Source organism: Bubalus kerabau, chromosome 22 (assembly GCF_029407905.1).
Source record: "Bubalus kerabau isolate K-KA32 ecotype Philippines breed swamp buffalo chromosome 22, PCC_UOA_SB_1v2, whole genome shotgun sequence".
NCBI lineage: Eukaryota > Metazoa > Chordata > Mammalia > Artiodactyla > Bovidae > Bubalus > Bubalus kerabau.
Window position 1 is genome coordinate 33649499 of NC_073645.1, and position 23040 is coordinate 33672538.

General features: G+C 45.7%; 1 protein-coding gene across 1 annotated transcript in view; it reads left to right on the plus strand.

Moving 5' to 3' along the window:
* Positions 1-22808, plus strand: part of RBM20 (RNA binding motif protein 20) — a 219159-nt gene extending 196351 nt beyond the window's left edge. The window contains exons 15-16 of the mRNA XM_055560987.1: positions 290-402; positions 22419-22808. The gene's annotated coding sequence lies outside the window, so the exon portion shown is untranslated. The remainder of the gene's footprint in view (positions 1-289; positions 403-22418) is intronic.
* Positions 22809-23040: the final 232 nt, after the last annotated feature.

A 23040-nucleotide genomic window follows, 5' to 3' on the forward strand; every position in this document is an offset into this window, starting at 1 on the left:
CTAGTTCTGAGCCAGTCACCTGGGCCTGGGCCCTGACATTCAGACCGGCTCTCTGGGCTCCCTCTTCTCCCCAGGGATCAGTGCCAGACTCTTCGGCCTGATTCTGCAGTGGCCCAGATGCTTGAGTTGCTCCTCACAGTCCCCAGAGGCCAGGCCGCTTAGATACTGACCTTGACCCCCATCTGACCTGAGATCTCTGTGCCCCTCTCACATCAACAACTGTCTACCTAGGAAGGGACAGGACCTCTGCGCTCATCCCCAGCAGGTCCCCATTCTCCTTTTCCACCAGGCCGGCCCTCCAAAGCAGCCTAACCCAAGTGGATTTCCAAGAACATCCGGTTAGAACAGGATGGCCCCAGGGACCACCCCCGCCCTCCACAAGCCCTGGCCTTCCTTTTACAGGTGAGAAAATTGAGGCCCAGACGGGGAAGTGATTTGCCTAAGGCAATACAGAGTATCCGTAATAAGGTAAGGGGATCCAGATCTCCTGGGTGGTCGTAACTGGGCACACATGAGGAGTGTAGTTTCTTTCAGCTGAATTATTTCGTGAATTTTCCAGATCTAGTCCTAGCTGGACTTCCGCAATTGGCAAGGACTCAGGAAAAATCACTGATTTTTGTGCTTTGTGTGGATCTGAATCACCTGGGGAGCTTGTTAGGACTAGAGACTCCTGCCCCCCCACCCCCAGTGGAGATTCTACCTCACTGGATCACGGGAAGGCACTTGCATCTTAGTGGAGCCTCATGAGTGATTCAGTGCAGGTGGAGTTTGTTCCTTGCGCTTGGAAAAACGCTGCCCTAGCTGTCAACCGGGGACTTCCCCAGCAGCTCCTGGAAGAGAAGGGACATTTATTTTGCTGGGGGGAAGGGCAGAACAGATGTGAATGGAGACCATTGAAGGTACGGGAGACTCCGATGTGGAAAAGGCTTGAAGACAGGGGACATACAGGGGAGGAGACAGTCTGACCGTAGCAGATGGAGATGGTGGGAGCTGGTGGTGGTAGGGGGTGGTTGTCAGACTGGGTTTGGGGCACGTCAGGATTTTTTTTTAGTTGGATTCATATTTACCATGGTTAGGCAAAAGTCTTCCAATGGTCTCTTTATCCTCGTTAATGGCTGAAGGCATTGTAATTATCAAGACTCCTGGTGATACGCTAGCCCCTAAGGGCAGAGAGCTGTGCAGTCAGCAGACCTTTAGAGGAGACTGAGTCACAGGGAGCAGAGGCATTCTCCAGGGCCATGTCACTGCTCATGAGGAAACATGGGGTTCACATACCCTCTCCTGTGCTCCATGAGCCACCATTAATACTGATACTAGCCCTACAGATTATTAAGTGCATGTCACACTCTGTGTGTACTCTGTAGGGATACAGTTTCTTGGCCTCTTGACAATGTTGAGATACAGGTGCCATTATTCTCCCATTTTACAGATGGGGAAAATGAGGCTCAAAGGTGAAAATGGTTTGCCCAGGGACAGCTAATGCGTGTCAGAGTTGGGATTCAAATCCAGGTCCACGTGACTCAAACCATGCTTTTAACCACTATTCTCTAGTGCCTGTCTCAGGGTTGGGGTCTTCTCTTGTTCCTGCTTTTTGCTAAAACTTCTAGATCCTGGGTCTGCCAGAAACAGTGGAGTAAGGAGGATTATAGAGCCGGATTTAGCTAGACTCAGGAGTTTATGACTGATCCTGATAGTTAAATTCTGAAACTGACCTCAACACTTCCCTCCTTAGACTGTAGCTAAACAAAGGTCTCCACCCACCGCAGGCTAGGAAAACAAGCAGGAAGGCTGAAGGTGCCAAAGCAACACAGTTTCTTCCTCCCCTCACTCAGGAGGTTTCACCCTAGGAGCTGGATCTAGGGGTGAGCCAGGGGGTTGTTCCTGCTCCTCTGGGGAGGGGAGAAGAGCACCTAGTTTTGTGTTCTTGGGGAATTTAGGGGTATAAGGGTGTGATCAAAAGGAGATTTCCCATGGCCCCTAGATCCAGGCCAGATTTTGCACTTTTAACCCTTCTTTCCTGAGTGAAACTTCATTGTTTATTTACCTGCCACCTCTTAACAACAAGGAATTGAGTTAATATACAACACAGGCCATGTGCAACCAGATTAAGCCAACGGAAACTTTTGAAGTGAGGATTGAGGAAACCTGCAGGCGGCAAGTAGGTGAGCAGGAAGGGCCGAGGCAGTGGTGGTGAATTAGCATGAGATGTGACTGGGAGCATCCTGGGAGCCAAGGCAAAAAGAGGAAGCAAGCTCCCCTGCTTAGCTCTTCCTGTTAGAATCGAGAGAGCATGCCAGTTAATCTGGGAAATCATTCTCCTTGATTCCAAATTCTAGAAGAACTCCTTTCTGGGACTATACATGATGTTGTGCTAAGAGGCTTGGAGAATATCCTTAGGTAGCTGGCAGCCCAAAGTCAGAGAAGACAGTGGAGAATGCTCTGGAGGGGATGTTAGTATGGTCCCTGGTCCATGTGAAATTGTCTCTGATGTCACAGTAACGCCTCCCAGTGTCTAAAGACCTGACCTTTCCTCTGCCTGCCTAACTCACCTGAGCCAGGATGCTGGTTTGAGTTGGTGTGTTTTAATTCCCCCCCAAAATTTTTTTCACATTTCTCTTGTTATTTGAGCTTCCAGGAGCCAGGTCCATAGGACCAGGAGGCTGTCATCGCAGCCGTCTGACTGCTCAGCACACCCACCTGAGAACAGAGTGCTCTGGGTGGGTCGATCTGAGTTCTGGGAGAATCTCAAGAGCATGTACTCTCTGGGGTCCCCCATGGGCTGACATCAGCCAGGAGAGAACCCCACTGGACTGGGAAGCATTGATTTCCTCAGGCTGAGCCTGGAAACCACCCCAAACCTGCCTGGGGAGGACTGGCCTGGGGGAGGAGGGGAGCAGAGGGCTCCCTGTGACAGGGTTCACTCTCGCCATCCGCAAAGTTGGAGGAGAGAACTTTCCAGTTCAGGGGCCAGCCCTGTGCTGGGCCTCAGGGCCTTGAGCCCATATGTCAAATCCACAAGGAACTCACTCAGTCTTGGACAATGTGGACCTCCCGCCACTTCAGTCTCTTCATCTGCACTTGATGTGTGCCTTGCGCTTGCCTGAGGCTGTTGGAGGGAAAGTGTGACATGAGCGGGACTCAGTCAGTCACAGGGAGGGGGTAGTGGTCACTTCCGTCCCTAGGCTTCCCACACCCCCAGTGCTGCGTTCCGCAAGCCTGCTGGGACTTCTGGTCTCGTGAGCATCCTTCCATCCCCAACTCCCCACTCCAGGGCAGTCCGCCGTCTGCAGAGGACAAGTCCCTCTCAGGAGCAAACACAGGTGCGTCCATGGGGCAGGCTGCCCCCTGTGTTGTCCTGGCCTCTGTGGTCTCTATCTTCACATGCCTCAGGGTGCCAGTAGCTGAACCGACGCACTGCTTCCCTCAGTGCCACCCGCTTTGCTTTCTCACCCCCACAGATCCCGCTTGTGGTCCAGCCTTGCTCAGTGCCGCCTGGGTCCTATTTAGGCCCCATCTCAGCCCCTCAGTTTTGCACATGGTCTCCCACTGCCTGGATGCCCTTCTCCTTTCTCTCTGCTTGGGAACCGGGACTTTCTTTAACATTCGTTCTAAGTAAGCATTACCTCCATTACGAAGCCTTCCTTGACCCTCTTTGTTCTCCCTGCAGGTGTTTCTGCTCCCACACGGTGTCCCAGCACACCATCTCCACCCCCAGCCCCACACAGAGGCCTCTCTTTATAGCCCTTATCAGGCTGCCTTGTGATCTGTTTACAGGTTGGTCTTGCATTAACCATTGAGTCTACAGGACAGGAAGCTTGTCCTAGTCCCCTGCACCTGCACAGAACAGACACCAGTGACTGTTGAAGGATGAAGCAGCCCCCTCCCCATCCCTGGGCCTGGCTGCAGCCGCAGAGGCCCAAGCTCCAGGTCTCTATCCAGCCACCAGCTGGCTGTAGGAACAGGATTGTATTCTCAGAAAGGTGCCAGGGAGCATCTCCCCACCTCCCCGCCTTGGCCCTGCCCATCTTTTCCTTCCAGGTTGCCACCCACCAAGGACTGGAAGGTGGCTCTGATGGTTGGTGTCACAGACCCTGCTTGTGTGGCTCGAAGCTTGGCCTTTCGGTGGTCAGATTCTTCTGCAGCCACAGACTGGCTTCCAATGCCAGCTTCACCTCTCTGGGTCCCCAGGGGCACGCTCTCTCCAAACCTATCTGTCCTTACTGCATACCCACCTTGCCAGGCCCACCCATCTCTCAGGGACCTTCCCGGGCAGAGCTGGGAACAAAGCTCAGTTTATAACGCTTGTGTCAACACGGGGTGGATGGCCTCGGTTCACCCTGCATCGTGGAAACCACACCTGCCTGCCTGGTGCCCACACCTAATCAAGGCCTCCTGAAGACCCAGGGGCTGCAGGGAGACTCCTCACACTCTTCTTCTCTCCTAGCATCTGGGAGGTGCTGGGGGCTTGGGCTAGTGAGCGGGGATTTCACAGCCCCGGAAGAGAGAGACGTTGCCCTAGGTTGATTAGTCTGGTCAGATGATTAATAATTAAACCTGACCTGTTCCCAGCTATACACACACACCCTGCAACCAGAAATCAGCAGAGATCAGGGGCAGAGAAGATCATCATGGGCCCAGCTCCAACTCCCCCGCCTCATTCCAGGGTTTGGGAGAGTCTCAGGGCTCCATCTCCTCACCAACCTAAGGTCCTACTAGTCCACTTCCTATATAAAGCTTTCCTGATTTTTCCCACAGGCCTGAGCTCTGGGCAGGCTTTGGGCAATTCCTAGGCTGCACAGGCCGGGGTGACTCTGTAGGACTGGGATTTGCAGATCAGATAGGACTTGGGCTCCACCTGTGTTGACTCTCAATTTCAACTCCATCTTGACTTCTGCAGCCTCTCCACTTATTATTTATACTCCCACTCCCCAGAGCTCTAGGAAGAGCAGGGCATGCTCAGCACCCTGTCTGATCTTAGCACAGCAGAAACATTCAGCTCGGGGAGGTGGGAGCCAGTCAGCTTGGCTGCATTCTGCCCTCATCATCATGGGCTGCCCAAGTTTTTCCAAAGGTCCTTCTCTGGCCACAGGAACCCCGAGACTCTGGTTGGCTGCTGGGCAGATTGAAGCTGAGAATCCATACACAAGGGTTCAGCTAGGTGGCCAAAGTGGGGTCCCCTCCTACCCTCCTCCAATGCAGATCATCCTTCTAGCTTGTCCCTTATGTTTTCCAAGGTCTTAAGGAAGCATGATCTCCTCCTCAGAGACCACTTCCCACCCACCCTTCCTCCTCCCAGCTCCGCATCTCCCCAGAGCTCAGAAGCTTTTCCCACTCAGTGGATAATGCTCTTCTAGTACATTGTCCTGGAGAAGGCAATGGCACCCCACTCCAGTACTCTTGCCTGGAAAATCCCATGGATGGAGGAGCCTGGTAGGCTGCAGTCCATGGGGTCGCGAAGAGTCGGACACGACTGAGCGACTTCACTTTCACTTTTCTCTTTCATGCATTGGAGAAGGAAATGGCAACCCACTCCAGTGTTCTTGCCTGGAGAATCCCAGGGACGGGGGAGCCTGGTGAGCTGCCATCTCTGGGGTCGCACAGAGTCGGACACGACTGAAGCGACTTAGCAGCAGCAGCAGCAGCAGTACATTGTCCAGACTTTTGTAGTTAGATTTTATTTGGGCTGGGTAGGGAGGAGTAGGGTCTCCAGCCCCTGGCCTCCCTCCCTGGGCCTCTTCAACCCAGGAAAGCAGGTGATCATCCTGACCCCACCTTCGTCCCTCCCGGGGCTTTGTGAGGTGGGACAGAAAGGCCTCAGCCTGTTATTTAAACACACGTGTGTATGTGTACATGTGTTTGTGCCTGCCTGCATATATGCATTCAAGGATACATGTATATGAAGCTTCTGCACAAGCTTTGAGGTTTTAAAATCTGAGCCTCCCCAGGATGCCCCATGTTAGGTAGCACTCCAATCCTTCCCCTGGCCATGGCCAGGTGCACCCACCTCTGTTTTAACCCACACTGTGATCTGCTTGTTCTCTTGTTCCCGGTCCAAGAATTATTTCTATGGGATTAGTCAAAGCCTCTTTGCCTTTCCCTTTCCTTGCTAAAGAAAATTCTAACTGCCAAGCATTTGGCCCTCCCTCTCTTGCTTATTAAAAACAAACAAACAAACAGGTCAAATTGTCAGGTTGAGGAAGAAGCAGAGGAGTGGGGTGATGTCCTTTGAAGATGACTGAGGTTGATTCTCAGAGAGAAGAGGGGAGGGAGGGAGAGAGAGCAGGAGGGAGAGGAAGAAAGAGGATACCCTCTTTATGGGAGAGATGTCAGGGAGGTTTCATCACATTTTGGTGGACAGTAAAGAGTTCAAGATGGAAAAAGAGGCTTTTGGGTAGCTATAGGGGTTAGATAATTGGACACCAAAAGAAAGCAGGAATTTTGGGACATGTTGCTTTAGGTGACAAATTTGACTTCACATTTCTCTGAGAGACCCAAATAATATTTTTCATCTCATCTAAGAGAATGTCAATTCTGCATTTTATTTTTTTGTGCAACTAGGAAAGAAAAAACTTGGCCAATTAAACCCTAACACAGGTATCCTTATCAAATCATTTGTTAGCTGCAGCCCGACTTCAGGAATGTTAAAATGTGAAAAACTGTTTTACTAAAGTTTATGAATAAACTAGTTTTACTTACAATTCTTTACAATGCAACAACATGCTAGGACTAGACAGTATTAGGCTCTTAAATGTATTCTGACTACAGTCATGTAAATGTTAGCCCCCCAACCCTAACCCATCCCTGGAAAGAACATTGACCTTTTCACCCTTATAACCTTTACATTTACTACATGTGCCTGGCATAACATAGGAACCCATTTACTCAATTATATTTCATGGAGGCATCACGTATTCTCAAAGGGCTGCAGTTAGGTCCTCTTCTATACATTTTTTCACCTAAGCAACAATCTGAAAGATGGATAGACAGACACACATACACACACACCCCAGTCTGAACAGCTGGATGCCCAGATGACCTGATTTCAGTCCTCCTATGCATGTGTGGGTTTAAGATGGCCTTGGTGCCAGCAGCGTACCAATTGCTCTGATTATCCCAGGCCCTTGAGGAAAGTATAGATGGGCCTTAGAACACAAAGAACGTGTTTATGCCTGCTGAAGGGATGACGGGGTATTTTTATAGCAGTTTTAAGAAAGAAATGTGGCCGTAATTGAGAGCACAGGGACAGATCCCATTGCTTGCATAGAAGAAAGGAGGTTTTGTGGCAGAGCCCCCCAAAGACTATCATTGTGGAAGAAATGTGCAAAGGAGTCTGAGAAAAAGCAGCCAGAGAATTAGGAGGAAACCCAGGAGAATATGACATCGAGGAGACCCGAGGAAGGGAGTCTTTCAAAAGGGAAGCATTGGTCACCAGAGCTGAGTAGTTGAATTGATCACCTATAACCCCGATTTGTTATTTGTTGTTCAGTCACTAAATTGTGTCTGACTCTTTGTGACTCCATGGACTGCAGCATGCCAGGCTTCTCTGCCCTTCACAATCTCCCAGGTATTGCTCAAACTCGTGTCCACTGAGACAGTGATGCCATCCAACCATCTCATTCTCTGTCATCCTGTTCTCCTCCTGCCCTCAATCTTTCCCAGCATCAGAGACTTTTCCAATGAGTTGGCTCTTTGCATCAAGTAGCCAAAATATTGGAGTTTCAGCTTCAGCATCAGTCCTTCTAGTGAATATTCAGGACTGATTTCCTTTAGGATTGACTGGTTTGATCTCCTTGCTGTCCAAAGAACTCTCAAGGGTCTTCTTCAGCACCACAGTTTGAAAGCATCAGTTCTTTGGCACTCAGCCTTCTTTATGGTCCAACTCTCACATTCATACACAACTACTGGGAAAAACCATAGCTTTGGCTATATGGACCTTGGTCAGCAAGTGATGTCTCTGCTTTTTAGTACTCTTTCTAGCTTTGTCATAGTTTTTCTTCCAAGGAGAGTGCCTAAATAATTCTGAGGATAAACAAGTAGCACAGGCAGAGTATGAAATGGTAAATGTGAAACTGTCTAGACAGGTAGAATTGCATTCGAGCAAAGCCATTTTAGAAATGTGATGTCTTGTGTGGCATGACTTCCATTGACCTACGATCGGTCTAGATGGTTCTTCTCCATCCCCAGCTTCTAACATCTGAGTCCCCGCTGCCTTGCTCCCCCACCTGACCCCTGAGAGCCCACTGGGTTCTAATTCTTGAATCAAGCCTGACAAAGATTGTTGTTGTTGTTTAGTCGCTCAGTCGTGTCTGACTCTTTGCGATCTCATGGACTGCAGCACACCAGGCTTCCCTGTCCTTCACCATCTCCCAGAGCTTGCTCAGACTTACGTCCATTGAGTTAGTGATGATGAGTTAGTGAGATGAGTGATGCCATCCACCCATCTCATCCTCTGTCATCCCCTTCTCCTCCTGCCTTCAATCTTTCCCAACATCAGGGTCTTTTCTAATGAGTCAGCTCTTCATGTCAGGTGGCTAAAGTATTGGAGCTTAAACTTCAGCGTCAGTCCTTCCAATGAATTATCAGGATTAATTTCCTTTAGGATTGATGGGTTTGACCTCCTTGCAGTCTAAGGGACTCTCAAGAGTCTCCTCCAACACCACAGCTCAAAAGCATCAATTCTTCAGCGCTCAGTCTTCTTTATGGTCCAACTCTCACATCCATACATGACTACTAGAAAAACCATAGCTTTGACTATGCGGATCTTTGTTGGCAAAGTAATGTCTCTGCTTTTTAATATGCTGTCTAGGTTGGTCATAGTTTTTCTTCCAAGGAGCAAGCGTCTTTTAATTTCATGGCTGCAGTCACGATCTGCAGTGATTTTGGAGCCCCAAAAGATAAAGTCTCTCACTGTTTCCATTGTTTCACCATCTATTTGCCATGAAGTGATGGGATCATATGCCATGATCTTAGTTTTTGAATGTTGAGTATTAAACCAGCTTTTTCACTCTTCTCTTCCACCTTCATCAAGAGGCTCTTTAGTTCCTCTTCGCTTTCTGCCAAAAGGGTAGTGTCAACTACCACATATGAGGTTATTGATATTTCTCCCGGCAGTCATGATTCCAGCTTGTGCTTCATCCAGTCTGGCATTTCTCATGATGTACTCTCCATATAAGTTAAATAAGCAGGGTATCAATATACAGCCTTGACATACTCCTTTCCCAATTTGGGACCAGTCCGTTCTTCCATGTCTGATTCTAACTGTTGCTTCTTGACCTGCATACACGTTTCTCAGGAGGCAGATAAGGTGGTCTGGTATTTCCATCTCTTAAAGAATTTGCCAGTTTGTTGTGATCCACATAGTCAAAGGTTTTAGCATAGTCAATGAAGCAGAAGTAGATGTTTTTCTGGAACTCTCTTGCTTTTTCTATGATCCAACAGATATTGGCAATTTAATCTCTGGTTCCTCTGGTTCTAGTTGCTGACCAAGATAGCAAACTTACAATAGTCACAGCCCCAGCATCATTGAAGGGAGACACAGAATGAGACATCTGCCCTTTTAAATACACGTGCAATCTGACCTAACCTGAGCTATGGTCACCTGGCCCTGCCTGTTGGGCTAAATTAACAAGCTGCCAAACTGGCTGCAGGAGCTGGGTACCTTCAGGGGCTGGGTTCCTGCCTGGGAACCTTCACCCCAGGTTTGATCTCTTCTCTTGCCTGATGCTGGCATCAGACTCCCTCTGGAACAGGCCAAGTCTCATAGCCCACACACTTATTGCCAATTTCTTTGCCCAGTTGAACTCTACAGTGGGCTGGTTTGACCATGCAGTATCCCTACCCTAAAGTGCTGCTGCTAAGTAGCTTCAGTCATGTCCAACTCTGTGTGACCCCATAGATGGCAGCCCACCAGGCTCCCCCGTCCCTGGGATTCTCCAGGCAAGAACACTGGAGTGTGTTGCCATTTCGTTCTCCAATGAGTGAAAGTGAAAAGAGAAAGTGAAGTCGCCCAGTTGTGTCCAACTCTTAGCGACCCCATGGACTGCAGCCTACCAGGCTCCTCCATCCATGGGATTTTCCAGGCAAAATTACTGGAGTGGGTTGCCATTGCCTTCTCCGCCCTAAAGAGAACCACTCCTTTTTATGGGAACCCATCCCATCCATCCCAAAGGGTACTCTTTCTGCCCCCTTCTGATGCCTATGTCAGAAGCTTTTTCTATCTCCTTTATACTTTAATAAAACTTTATTACACAAAAGCTCTGAGCAATCAAGCCTCGTCTCTGGCCCCGGATTGAATTCTTCTCCTCCGGGGGCCAAGAATCCCGGTGTCTTTGCGTGATTTAAAAACAACCTTTCATCTTGGGGGCTCGTCCGGGATCCTTCAGGACAAGGTAAGGATGCTTGGAGCTTTAGGTCTTTGTTCTCTTGGCGAACACGTTTTCTGCTGTGCTTTACTAACTCTACGGTGTGCTTGTGTGAATGAATGACATGCCCTGCGTGAAGCAAGTAAGGAGCCCTGCTCTGCGGTTCCACGGTTATCTCATATGGCTTATGGCAGAAACCTGTCAGGGCGTTATACCGACCTGCCAATGCCAAGAGGCACCCAATGTCTCCTTCGGGAACGACCAGAAATGGACAAAGCGTGTGGACGAACTCTCCTTTCTCGGTCAAACTTTTCGGTCTCTTTGACCATTTCATAACTCCTTGGGAATTAGAAGTACTAACCTAATCTATTGGAGAAGGCAATGGCACCCCACTCCAGTGTTCTTGCCTGGAGAATCCCAGGGACGGAGGAGCCTGGTGGGAGGCCGTCTATGGGGTCGCACAGGAGTCGGACACGACTGAAGTGACTTAGCATCCCATCCATTGGATGGATGTGTCTTATCCTTCTCAGAGAACTGCTCACATAACACAGGCCTAGCCAGTAAAAGTGCCTCATTCTCCTCTTCACAGTGATTGATTCAGGTAGAGGAACATGATCCAAATGGAAACATTAAAATCTTCCCTGTGACTTTTGCCAGAACCATACCAAACAAAACAAAACAACAGCAACCTCTCCTCACCAACACATTCTAATTCTGGGGTTGCTAGCTATTCGTCACTGGTTCTCCAAGTGTGACCTGCAGTTCCCTAGGGATCCCCAAGGTCTTTTCAAGGAATCTATGAGATCAAAACTGTTTTTGTAATGATGCTGAGATTTCATGTGCCTTTTTTGGTATGTTGACATTTGCACTCAGTGCAAAAGCAATAGTGGAGTGAAATTACTGCCACCTTGGAATGAATCGAGGCAGTGACTCCAAATTGAATGTATTCTTCATTGCCACACACTTGCAGGAAAATAAAAGTCAGTTTCACTTAAGAAATGTCATGATGAAGCAGTAAAAAATATCAATTTTATTCAACCTCAACCCTTGGGTACACATCTTTATAATATTGTGAGGATGTCTTGTGATGAAATGAAAGGTACCTATAAACCATGTGGTAATTGGGCTTTCTAGGTGGCATAAGGGTAAAGAATCTGCCTGCCAATGTAGGAGATGCAGCAGACATGGGTTTGATCCCTGGGTCAGGAAGATCTCCTGGAGTAGGAAATGGCTGCCCACTCCAGTATTCTTGCCTGGAAAATTCCATGGACAGTGGAGCCTGGCAGGCTACAGTCCATGGGGTCTCACAAAGTTGCACACAACTGAGCTCAGCACAGCAGCATCATAAAGCATGTGGTAGCTGTAAAAATGTGCCACTCAGATCCCTGGGGGAAGGAGCATCTGCTCTCCTTTGGCCCTACCTCCACACTGTGTCAAGGCCTTGCGTCTCTCGGTCTGCTCCCTGCTGATGGTTCACCATGAGGGGAGCAGTAATGCAGGTTCTTTCTTGAGAAACGTGGGACTCCTATCCTGGGTGATTTTGGCTTGAGGACTCCCCACTGGCCTGGCTGAACTTTCGTTGAACTACACTGCAGTCCAAGATTTATTTGACCTGATCCTTTTTCCTTTCCTTCCTCTTCCCCTGTGGTTAGACTAGCATCGTGGTCAAAGGATCTCCTTACTTCTCCAACTCCCTCCCCATTTTCCTTCACAGGTGTTTTCCTTGGCTATGCACATTTCATCTGGCCTTGAAATCTGTTTCTGGAAGGTGCGTGAAACACTTCTATTGTACGTAAAGTACTTTCAACTGTGTAACAAAATACCGTGATTGTCTCAAGAAAAATACTCATGTGATTGTTTGAGCCATGAGCTGAGCCAGCTTCTTTTTTCATGGATTTCCATCTTGCCTGAAAAGAATGACTGGCAAACCACGGTTATTCAGACTTGGTATTTGGCAAACATTTCCATAAAAATGAAAGGAGTGAGCTTGCCATTTCAAGGAAAACAAATGATGGTTTTGTTGTTGATGATGATAACATTTGAATTTTAAAGCAAAAATTGGAGTTTTGGAAAGTCATATTCTCTACCGTGAACTTATTAGCTCCCAATGTTTCAAGGCTTCTGATGTGATTGGTGGTGATATTAAAGAATGCGATTTGGTGATATTGTGTAAGGAGATGGGTCAATATTGGAAGATCTGCAAAACTCAGTTGAACCAATACTTTTCCAGTGACCAATCCATGATGTAAACACATGAATGAGTAAAAGATCCATTCAAAACACAGCATAGACCAATGGATTATAATGTAGCAGAGTGGGAAAAGTTCATTGACCTGGTTTTATTTTATTTTTTTAAAGATTTTTTTTTTGTTTTTGATGCGGACCATTTTTTAAAGTCTATTGAATTTGTTACAATATTTCTTGTTTTATGTTTTGGTTTTTGGGCTGTAAGGCACATGGGCTCTTAGTTCCCTGACCAGGGGTCGAACCCACACCCCCTACTTTGGAACATGAAGTATTAACCACTAGACTGCCAGGGAAGTCCCCACAGATATGGTTTTAGGTTTCACATTGCAATGACCTTTAATGAAACTATCATTTTTGTATTGATATATTATCATCAGAGATGTTTCAGACCACATGGACAAGCCACTCCTCTCAATTTGGTGTGTATCCTTTCAAGTAATGTACTGTGTACACATAGAAATATATAGTTTGGGGCTAGGGGCAAAGATGGGAGAGAGAGACATCTATCATAGAACACTCATCTGCTTTTGAATTTTGAACCGTTTGAATAGTTCAAATATAAACATAAATACAAAGGGAAACTTCAGGCAGAAGGAAAGTGGTCCCAGATGGAATCTTGGATATTCAGGAAGGAAAGAAGGACAGTAGAAAGGGAAATACGGATAAATGCAAATGAATCTTGGTTGTATAAAACCATACAACTAATGTTTAAGATACAGAAAGAAAATTAAAATATAGGACACAAAAGAGTCAGAAAGAGGGTAAACGGAGTTAGAATGGTCTAAGGTCCTTGCATTGTCCAGGAAATGGGTGAAATGTGCTGTGTTGGAAACACTAATTTAAGGATGTCTGCTCTAGCTCTAGGCTAACCCTGGAAGAATCATAAATGGATTGATATAACCAGCCAATAGAGAGGAAAATTACATCATAAACTTGCCTATGTATGTATTTTTTAAGAAGACACTACCATTTTTAAATTTCAGTGTAGTATCAAAGAAGCATAGCCACAATTATCTGAAAAAAGTTATTAAAATGTTCCTCCCTTTTCTACCTAAGTCTTTGTGAGGCCAGATTTTCTTTAAATACTTCAATGGAAACAATATATTGTAGCAAATTCAATTCAGGTAATGGATAGTCAGCTTTCTTCTGTTAACCCTAAGATTAGGGAGATTTACAAAAATGTAAAACAAGGACACTCAGTAAATAATCTTTATTCTGGAAAACATAATTTTCTCAAAGAAATATGTTATTTATGCTAATATGGAGTAGGTTTACTATTGTATTTTAAATGAAGTAATTATATGTATTTAAATTTTTTTTTTTTACTATAGTTAAATACTGGCAGCTATAGTGTACATTAAAAAGGCTTTTTAGGTTCTTCAGTTACTTTAAAGAGTTATTAGAACTACTATTTACTAGGCAGCCAGCTATCCTTTCGTCATTATGTGGCAAGAAGCTATCTGAAAAGGAAGCCAAGCAAGACTGAGAAACAAAGTCAGAATCCAGATATACACAAACATTTGGACCAAATCCCAGGTGCCAGCTATCCTCCAGGAGTTATGAAAGGCAATAAATTATTTTCTTTGTTTCACTCTGACTGAGTTGGGGTTCTGTCACTGGCAATCAAGGGTGCTGACAACAGCCTCATCTGTCTGAGAAGTTGGCCCAGGGTTCTCTGTCCTTGCTCATGCTTAGTCGCTCCCTTGCGTCTGACTCTTTGCAACCCCATGGGCTGTAGCCCACCAGCTCCTCTGTCCATGGGATTCTCCAGGCAAGAATATTGGAGTGGGTTGCCATCTCCTCCTCCAGGGGATCTTCCTGACCGCAGGGATCGAACCCTTGTCTCCTGCCTCTGCCAGAGCATTGCAAGCCAATTCTTAACAAGTGAGCCATCAGGAAAGCCTCTTAAAGTTTTATAAGTACCATCTTGGCTCATGCCTATCCTGGATGCCCTCTGGACATTGTACTTTTTGTTGATTTTAACTGATACATGTTTAATTTTTAAATGCCTACAAAATGTGACATATGGCAACCAGTCTCCTATAAGTCAACCCATCTTGTATGTAGATGTATATACTTTGTCTCATTGTAGGATTGTTAGTATGTGGGTAGGACCTCTAAAGGCAGGGAACCCTTAGAACGTCTCCCACATTATACTCTTGATCTATCACCATTGACTTTATCATTGGCCTGTATACCTGCCCCCACTTCATTTACCCCGACACTATCGTTGGTTGTCCCAGTACAAACTTTAATGTGCGAATGAATCACTCGGGGATCTTTTAAAATGCAATAGGTCTGAGAAGATACCTGAGATTGTTCAATTTTAATAAGCTCCCAGGTGATAACCCATACCCCTGGTCTGTGGGTAGCACTTGAAGTACTAAGGCAACAAACACTTATTATTCTCAGGTTTGACATTCAGAATTTGTAGTCTTCCCTAGGAAGACTTGGAGAAGGAAATGGCAACCCACTCCAGTGTTCTTGCCTGCACAATCCCTGCGACGGCGGAGCCTGGTGGGCTGCCGTCCATGGGGTCACACAGAGTCAGACATGACTGAAGTGACTTAGCAGCAGTCTTCCCTAGGAGTCCCAAAGATCCAGAACCTACAGTGATTTGTCATTTTATTAATCCATGAACTTTAATTGGGCAAGTGTTGAAACTGACAAATAGCGTAAGCTGCTTAGCCAGTGACAACCTAGTTAGCCTACCAACCATGTTTTACAAAACCAAAGTAATGTATATATATTTAATATACACAAAAATCAAATGGCCCTAAAAGGCTTATTAAAGAAATGGCAGTTCCCTGTGTTGCCTGCTTACCGTTCCACAACCTACAACCAGCTCCTAATCACTCCCCACTGTTTCAGCTATTTCTTCTGATATTTTCCTCCATGTTTCTAAACATATGCCTAAAATGCATTCACTCCTGTTGAATGAGTTTTACACACTCCCCACTGACTTCTTGGTATGGTAGAGGAGAATTTTAGCTTGCTTACGCTACCCCTTTCCTACCTCCCTTTCTCGCATTCTCAATTGGTATTTGTGTTTTTATTATTATAGCTAAATAGATACGAATCACTCATGTGTCAAGTAGCAAGCTGTGATCACACTGTCTTTTTTACACTTTATTTTTTAGCTAATAATTACCTCTTTTTGTTGTTGTTATTAGTTTCCTTTGAACCCAGTTCTGTAAATAGAATTATCTACATGCTCAGTAATCTTTTGGTTCCTTTCTTTTCTTATTGCCTGGATCTTCTCTGTAGGACCGCCCCCTACTTCTTCCTGTCAGTTTCAGTTGGAACCCGTTATCCTCAGACTTACCATGTGTCTGTCATCCTTAGACTGTCACGGCCATCACTGTAGATTCTCTTTGCATCTCTTCTAAGTGGCATCTCTTATTTCCTGGAGCCCATGCCTTTCTCTTTCTTTGTTTATTAACTTTTGTTTTCAGTAGAGCACGTATTCAAATAATTCCTGAAAATCATGGGTAATAGTAGTTCAGAGACTTTTCAACTCTTGAAATGTCTTTATTCTACTCTCAGTATTGATCTGGAATCTGGCTAGGTAGAGATGTCTGGGTGAAAAACCATATTCATTATTCATTTGGAATATTGAAAGCATTGCTGCATTATCTTCTAGTTCCCAGTGTTGCTTTTTGTTGGGGTGGGGGGCGGGGCTGGAATAGTGTCATATTTCATTCATTTTTTTTAACTTTTTATTTTGTATTGGTGTATAGCTGATTAACAATACTGTGATAGTTTCAGGTGAACAGAGAAGGAACTCAGCCATACATGTATGAGCCACACATACATATATGTATCCATTCTCCAAACTCCACTCCCATCCAGGCTGCCATGAGGCAATGGCACCCCACTCCAGTACTCCTGCCTGGAAAATCCCATGGATGGAGGGGCCTGGTAGGCTGCAGTCCATGGTGTTGCTAGGAGTCAGACACAACTGAGCGACTTCACTTTCACTTTTCACTTTCATGCATTGGAGAAGGAAATGGCAACCCACTCCAGTGTTCTTGCCTGGAGAATCCCAGGGATGGGGGAGCCTGGTGGGCTGCCGTCTACGGGGTCACACAGAGTCGGACACGACTGAAGTGACTTAGCAGCAGCAGCAGAGTTCCATGTGCTATACAGTAGGTCCTTGTTGGTTATCCGTTTTAAACCCATACCATTTTAACACTTGTTCCTTTGTTACCTGATTTTTTCTCCCCCTCTGGAAGCTTTGAGGGTCTTCTTTATATCCTCAGAGTTTTAAGCCTCACTGTATTGTACCTTGGTGGGTGTGTTTTTTTTTTTAATTCATTCTGCTGATTTATTTCTACCCAGACACTCACAGGAATGCTGTGCTTCGACCTTCCCTCAGGCTCTCTTTACAGCTCTGTCTGTTTTCCCAGCTGCTGAGCGCTGTCTCTGGCCTGTTCTATGAGAAAGAGCCAAGTGGCAGATAGCTGAGTGATAGCTATATGAAACTTGTCTTACCCATGCCTTGCCCTGTAGTTACAGAGATCAGGTCCGTTGTCACAGAACTCCAGGGCACCATAACTGGTAGTCGGTGTGAGTGGTCCCCCTGAAGCTGTTCAGAGTACAACCTACATGGCCAAACCCAGCAGTCCTAAGAGCCATGCTTTCCAAACTATGCTCCATTTGACTGATGCCACAATATGCAATTCACCAGAAAGATGCCATAGTTAAATAAGATTGGGAAGGCTGCATTCTATATATCTCTCTCTTGGAGATTCTCAATGGAAATCTGTATACCAAAGGTTCTGAGTCCTCCAAAAAAGTAATCTGGAGGAGTTGACTTAATTCCTTCTTTCCTGAACAGTTTTACATTGTTTCATTTTAATTCAATGATTCAATTCAATCATTTCAATTCAAAGGATGCTTAGTGATATGCCACAAAATACCAGACTTAAGCAAATGCCATTGAATAATACTGTAAACTCCATTAGAGCAGAAACTATGTCAAGTCTTATTTCCTGCACTATGTCAGGGTCTAATACAGTGCCAGGCACATAGTAGACCCTGAAAAAATTATTTGTTGAATAAATCAACAAGTCAGTGAATGACTGATGCTTTCACACGTCCCTGATCTCCTTGGTACTCTCTATATGGACAAAAAGTCAGGTCCTTTTAGTGCATTATTGATGCTGTTTTGCTAGCCCTGAATTTGGGGCTGTGGTCAGTTGTCTTTTTCAAATGATACATTTTTCAGGATACAAGCAGATGTTAGGCATCTAAATGTGTTCCCTCTGTGAACAGGGCTGGGTGAACACAACTGTTTCCCATTAGCCCAGCCACGCTGAGGCCTCCCTTCTCTCTGTGGTTTGGGCTGGAGAAGTAGCACAAGCAAGCCCATCCCAGCGGTTTTGTGTGTGGTTGGCAAGGAACTAATGCCAGCCTTAGAAAAGGAAGGGCCTGTGGCCGCCCTGACTTCACTCCGCGATGCTGGGGCCCTTGGGCAATAACGAAACTTCTGGAACCGCTTTCTGGGGAGTTGCCAGGCTCAGCCTGTGAGTTCTTTGAGAAAGAAAGGAGTGAAAGTTTCTCAGAAACCCTGGGGTTTAGAAAATGTAGGATTTGGAGCCTGAGGTAAGACAGAGAATGAAAACAGCCTCCTCTGTCTTACCCTCAAGTGCAGGAGTTAAAGTACAGCCTGAAGCCAGACCTACCCCACTGCCTCTTTCTGTATTACCTGTGAGCTGACCATCACTGAAAACAAAGTGAAAAGAGTACTATTTTATGACCTGTGAAAATGATATGAAATTCAACTTTCATTCTCAAAGATGAAATACATACTATCTCATTATGTATTATCTTTAGCAGATGAATATTTGCAATAGCTTTTGAAGAAGGAGGACATTAACTCTGAACCCCAAATAAGTGCCATGTTATTCCTCAAAAAAAGAATTTTATTCTTCACATTGGGGGCCCTGTATTATTTTTTTAAAAGCTGTATTATTATTATTATATTTTGAACTTCATCAACAAAAATGTCATGGAAATTTAATTTTTCTTTTGCTTTTTAAGAGATGGATAATAGTCTTGAGTTTGCCTCTTGCCTGCAAAAGTCTAAACTATTTACTCTCTAACCCCTTGCAGAAAAAGTTTTCTGAGGGCTGCTCAAGCAGATTATCTGCTATGTCAGGCTGATTTAAAACTGTTACATGTGGTGGGGGAGAAGGGAGTTTACACTGATTCATCCAGTTTTCATTCAGTCAACAAGTTCTCCTGGGGCCTTCTATGTACCAGGTCCTGAATGTACAGAATCGGTGTTCAAAGCCATCTTGGTTCCTGCTCTCAAGGAACTGACAATCCAGAGTCGAGTCACTGGAAATTCACCAGCCCCAGTGTGCCTGTCTATAGGATGATAAGTCAAAGTGACAACAACTCTGGAGTGTTAAATGTGTCAGCTTGTCAGTGGGTCACCTTGGCCAGGGCGTGCCTGCCCAGAAGAGCTCTGAGAAGCTCCGGAAGGGTGTGTGAGGAAGGCAGGGTCGGGTGAGCACCCTGAGACCAGCAGGGGAGAAGCCAAGTCAGGAAAGGCAACCAGGATAACGCTGCTCTGTCCTATTGGTTCAGGCAAGAGGCCAGAGAGTTTAGCCAAAAGCAGCACCAGCAGATGAAAAACAAGGAGGTGACCCACGTCCGGAGCAAAGTTGCCTGTGCTGAGAGCTCTTTCCTCCACAGAGCGTGGCTAAGCCGGGTGCCTCAGCCTCTGTCGACTCAGAGTTCCTGAAGACAGCAAAGACATAGGGATTGTCCTCTTGGGAGGCTGAGCAATTCAGACTCGCTCCTTCCTTTAGGTCCAGAATTTCTTTCTTCTTATGGCTGCGGAGGCCTCTTTGGGTCCACGAGTCCACACACTTGCACAAGATTCTACCAAACCACCTTCCTTCCAAAGTTGTACAGATTTGCACTGTACTCACAGTGGATGAGAGTATTCACTTCTACAGATCCTTGCAATGTGTAAGGGTTCTATTCATTTTTTTTCATGTGCATTTTTGGACAGCAGTGAAGTTGAACATCTTTTTATGTTTATTGGCCATCTACCTTTCTTCAGTAAATTCTTTGCTTATATTTTTTGCCCATTTTTCTGTTTGGATGTCTTACTTGGAAGAACTCTGTCCATTAAGCATGGACATCCATTGATAGGAAGAAAAACACTTAATTTTGAAGCACCTACGGGCAGGGTTAGGGCCCTTGGAACAGGTACTGAGGAGCCAAAAGTCTTTGTTTGACATTAGGGACGTTAATCTTCCTTCTGTTAACTGCTGCAAATATTTTATTCAAGTCTGCTATTTGTTTTTAAACTTTATGCTGACTTTCCTCTTGTAGGAGTTTTAAATGTTTCAGTATTCACACCTGTTAGTTTTTTTTCTGGGTTCTGGGTTTCCTGTCTTGCTTAAGAAGTTTTCCCCATCCTCATGTTACATAATTAGTCTACTCTGTTTTCTTATAATGCTATTATGGCTTTATTCATTTATGTTTGTATCTTTAATATTTCAGGAATTTCTGTTTAGAGTAGATGAGGAATTTTCTGTTCCCAGCATAGATGCTATGTTTCTGAGATTGTTCCTCTCAGCACTCTGAATGCATTGTGTGGTTTAGTTGCTAAGTTGTGCTCAACTCTTGTGACCCCATGGGCTGTAGCTTGCCAGGATCCTTTGTCCATGGGATTCTCCAGGCAAGAATACTGGAGTGGGTTGCCATTTCCTTCTCCAGGGGATCTTCCTAACCCAGGAATTGAACCCAGGTCTCCTGAATTGCAGGCAGATTCTTTACCAATTGAGCTACAAGGGAAGCCCTGAATGCATTAAGGGGTCCATACTTTTTTGAGTAAAAAAGTCCTGGGTACAGTATGATCCTATTCATGTACTCATTTATATGAACAATTCTACAGCTTGTTAATGCTGGTTATTAACACAAATATTAATATTGGTTATTTTTGTGTGATAGGGTTGAAGAGGCTTTTAATTTTTCTCTCTTCTCATCTGTATTTTTTTTTGCTACATGAACAATTATTATTTGTACACCAAAATGTATTTAAAGAAAGAAGTATCAGGAAGAGTGCTGTTAAGCCAACACTTCACATTGACCCAGGCCCCATCCTTGAAAAGCCACGAGTCTATAAGCTTCTTGAGGGATGGCCCCATGTTTCTTGGGTACCCGTCCTTCCCATGCAGCTATCATGGAGCCTGACCAGCAGCAGATGGTGCAGCTCAATTGATTACATTTTTCTGTGAGCCCACAGTGTCATGCAGATGTGAAGACAATAGGCTGGCTCATTGAAAAGGATGCTTCATCTGGACAGAAACTTTATTTCCTGGTTCCTCCCTGTCTCCTTCCACAGTAGGCTTGCCACATATCTTGGGAAAAGTCCACCCTCTAGACAATAGCCAAGGCAAAATAAATTTATTGACTTTGCCAAAAAGTTCATTCCAGTTTTTGCACAAGATGGTACAAAAACACCAATGAAATTTTTGGCCAACCCAATACATTCCAGGCCAACTCATCAACAAGTATGATAATTAGGATCATTCCTAGACAGCCAGCCTTCAAGAACAGTTCAAAACCAAGGGATTACCCCTCACGGTCCCCTTGGTTGGGCAGTGTCTAATTGTTCAGGATATTGGAAAATTTCCTATTTAAGCACCCGAGCATTATTTATTTAAAGCATTTGCAAGGAAATTTTTTCTAAAATAATATTCTATAAAGCCCTGCCTTGCTAACAGTAGAAATACAGTGCAGTCATTTGAAATTTCCTTGAAAAGTCCTTGAAGGGTCAGTTATCACAATAGGCTCCTAGGCGTGATGGCCTTCAGAGCTACGGACATGTGTAAACATGTTTGCTTGAGTGCTATTGATACATGGGCTGTGTTGCTTTTAAAGGTCTTGTTTCTGCTCAACAGCTTTTTTCTCCTTCTTTGCCTTCTTGGTTGCCTTTTGTGTTCCGTCAGTTCCTAGGATGATGACGTCAGTCGTCAGTTGCTATGTTTAGCAGACCCAGCTCCCTGCTAATCAATCGTTTGTCATTTGTGGTCAGCCAGGAAGTCAGAAAACCAAGCATATTCTTATTATGAGAAAACATAGGTTTCAAGAGAAGAGCTAAGGTAAGCTTTTCTCGGAGTAAAGAATATGAGGTAGACTGACAGATGGATTAACTTCTTTTGATTTTTCAGAAGCCTTTAGGATTTTCTTCCTGGTATTCACATTGATGAAACACTAGTCCCACTTTACAGATGACGAGACAAATGCCACAGAGACAAGGTGACTTGGTCAAGGTCACAGTGGTAGCTGAGTGGCAGAACAAGCACTGAAACCAGGATGTTTTCCTCGGCTCCATGGCCCTGTCAGGCCCAGCTCTGGACGCGCTCTCCTTGATGAGCCAAGTGGCAGGAGCTCGGCAGGGGCGGAATTCATCATTGTGTCTTCTGTGTTTCCCACCAGTAGGTTGGGCCAGCTGCAGACCCTTGCTTCTCTGGGAGGCTTAACCAAACCTATGATCTACCTGGATCCCTTCTGCTATCGATGTGGGCCCCTTCATCATTAGAAATGAGAGCCTGGCAAACAGCTGTGTTTACATCTCGAGGGCTAGTTGAGCACTGCTGGGTCCTGCCGGGGATCGTTCCACCTTATCGTCTGTAGATAGCGATATGCTGAAGGCTGCACAGTACTGACCCAGATTGCAATCAGCTGCAAAACATGTAGTCCTGAGTGCGTGTACACGTACACACACATGCTTCTCAGGCAACTTCAGCCAATTGCAACTCTGACACATTCTTTCCTCCACAGGCCAACTGCTTCCCAGGAGGTTGTGAGCTGAGCCAAAGCAAACTGGCAGGACAGCAAAGGTCCCAGGACACTTTGTCTGTGGAGCCAAGACCATTCCCCGGAGCTGGGTGCCAGCCTCCTGCCCCAGAGGCCTCATTCTCACATCTTTCAGGCAGGGAGGGGGCTCGGTGAGATGCCACAGAGGAGAGAGAGGGGCATGGGGCAGTGTAACATGCAAGAACAGGACCAAGGGGCAGCTTTGGGCCCCTGCACATTGTATGCAAATCCTGAACTTTTGGGTTGGCCAAAATATTCCTTCAGGTTTCTCCATAAGATAGTATGGAAAAACCCAAATGAACTTTTTGGCCAACCCAATACTTCATGAAGGAAATAAAGCCCTTGTAAAAAATGGTGGAACCTGAGTCTTTCTGTTTAGAAATTCCACAGTCTGGTGTTACAGGTGGTAGAGGACCAGCTCTCCAGTCATCATGACCCTGATCTGCTCCCCGCCCTAGTCAACAGCCTCTAACAGCTTCCAACAGTCTGGCCCCATAAAGTGCAAACTATCATTCAGGACCCTTCATGGACTGGCCACAGCTTTATCTCCCTCCCAGCCTAGAATCACCCTCTTTCTGCTCTCCAC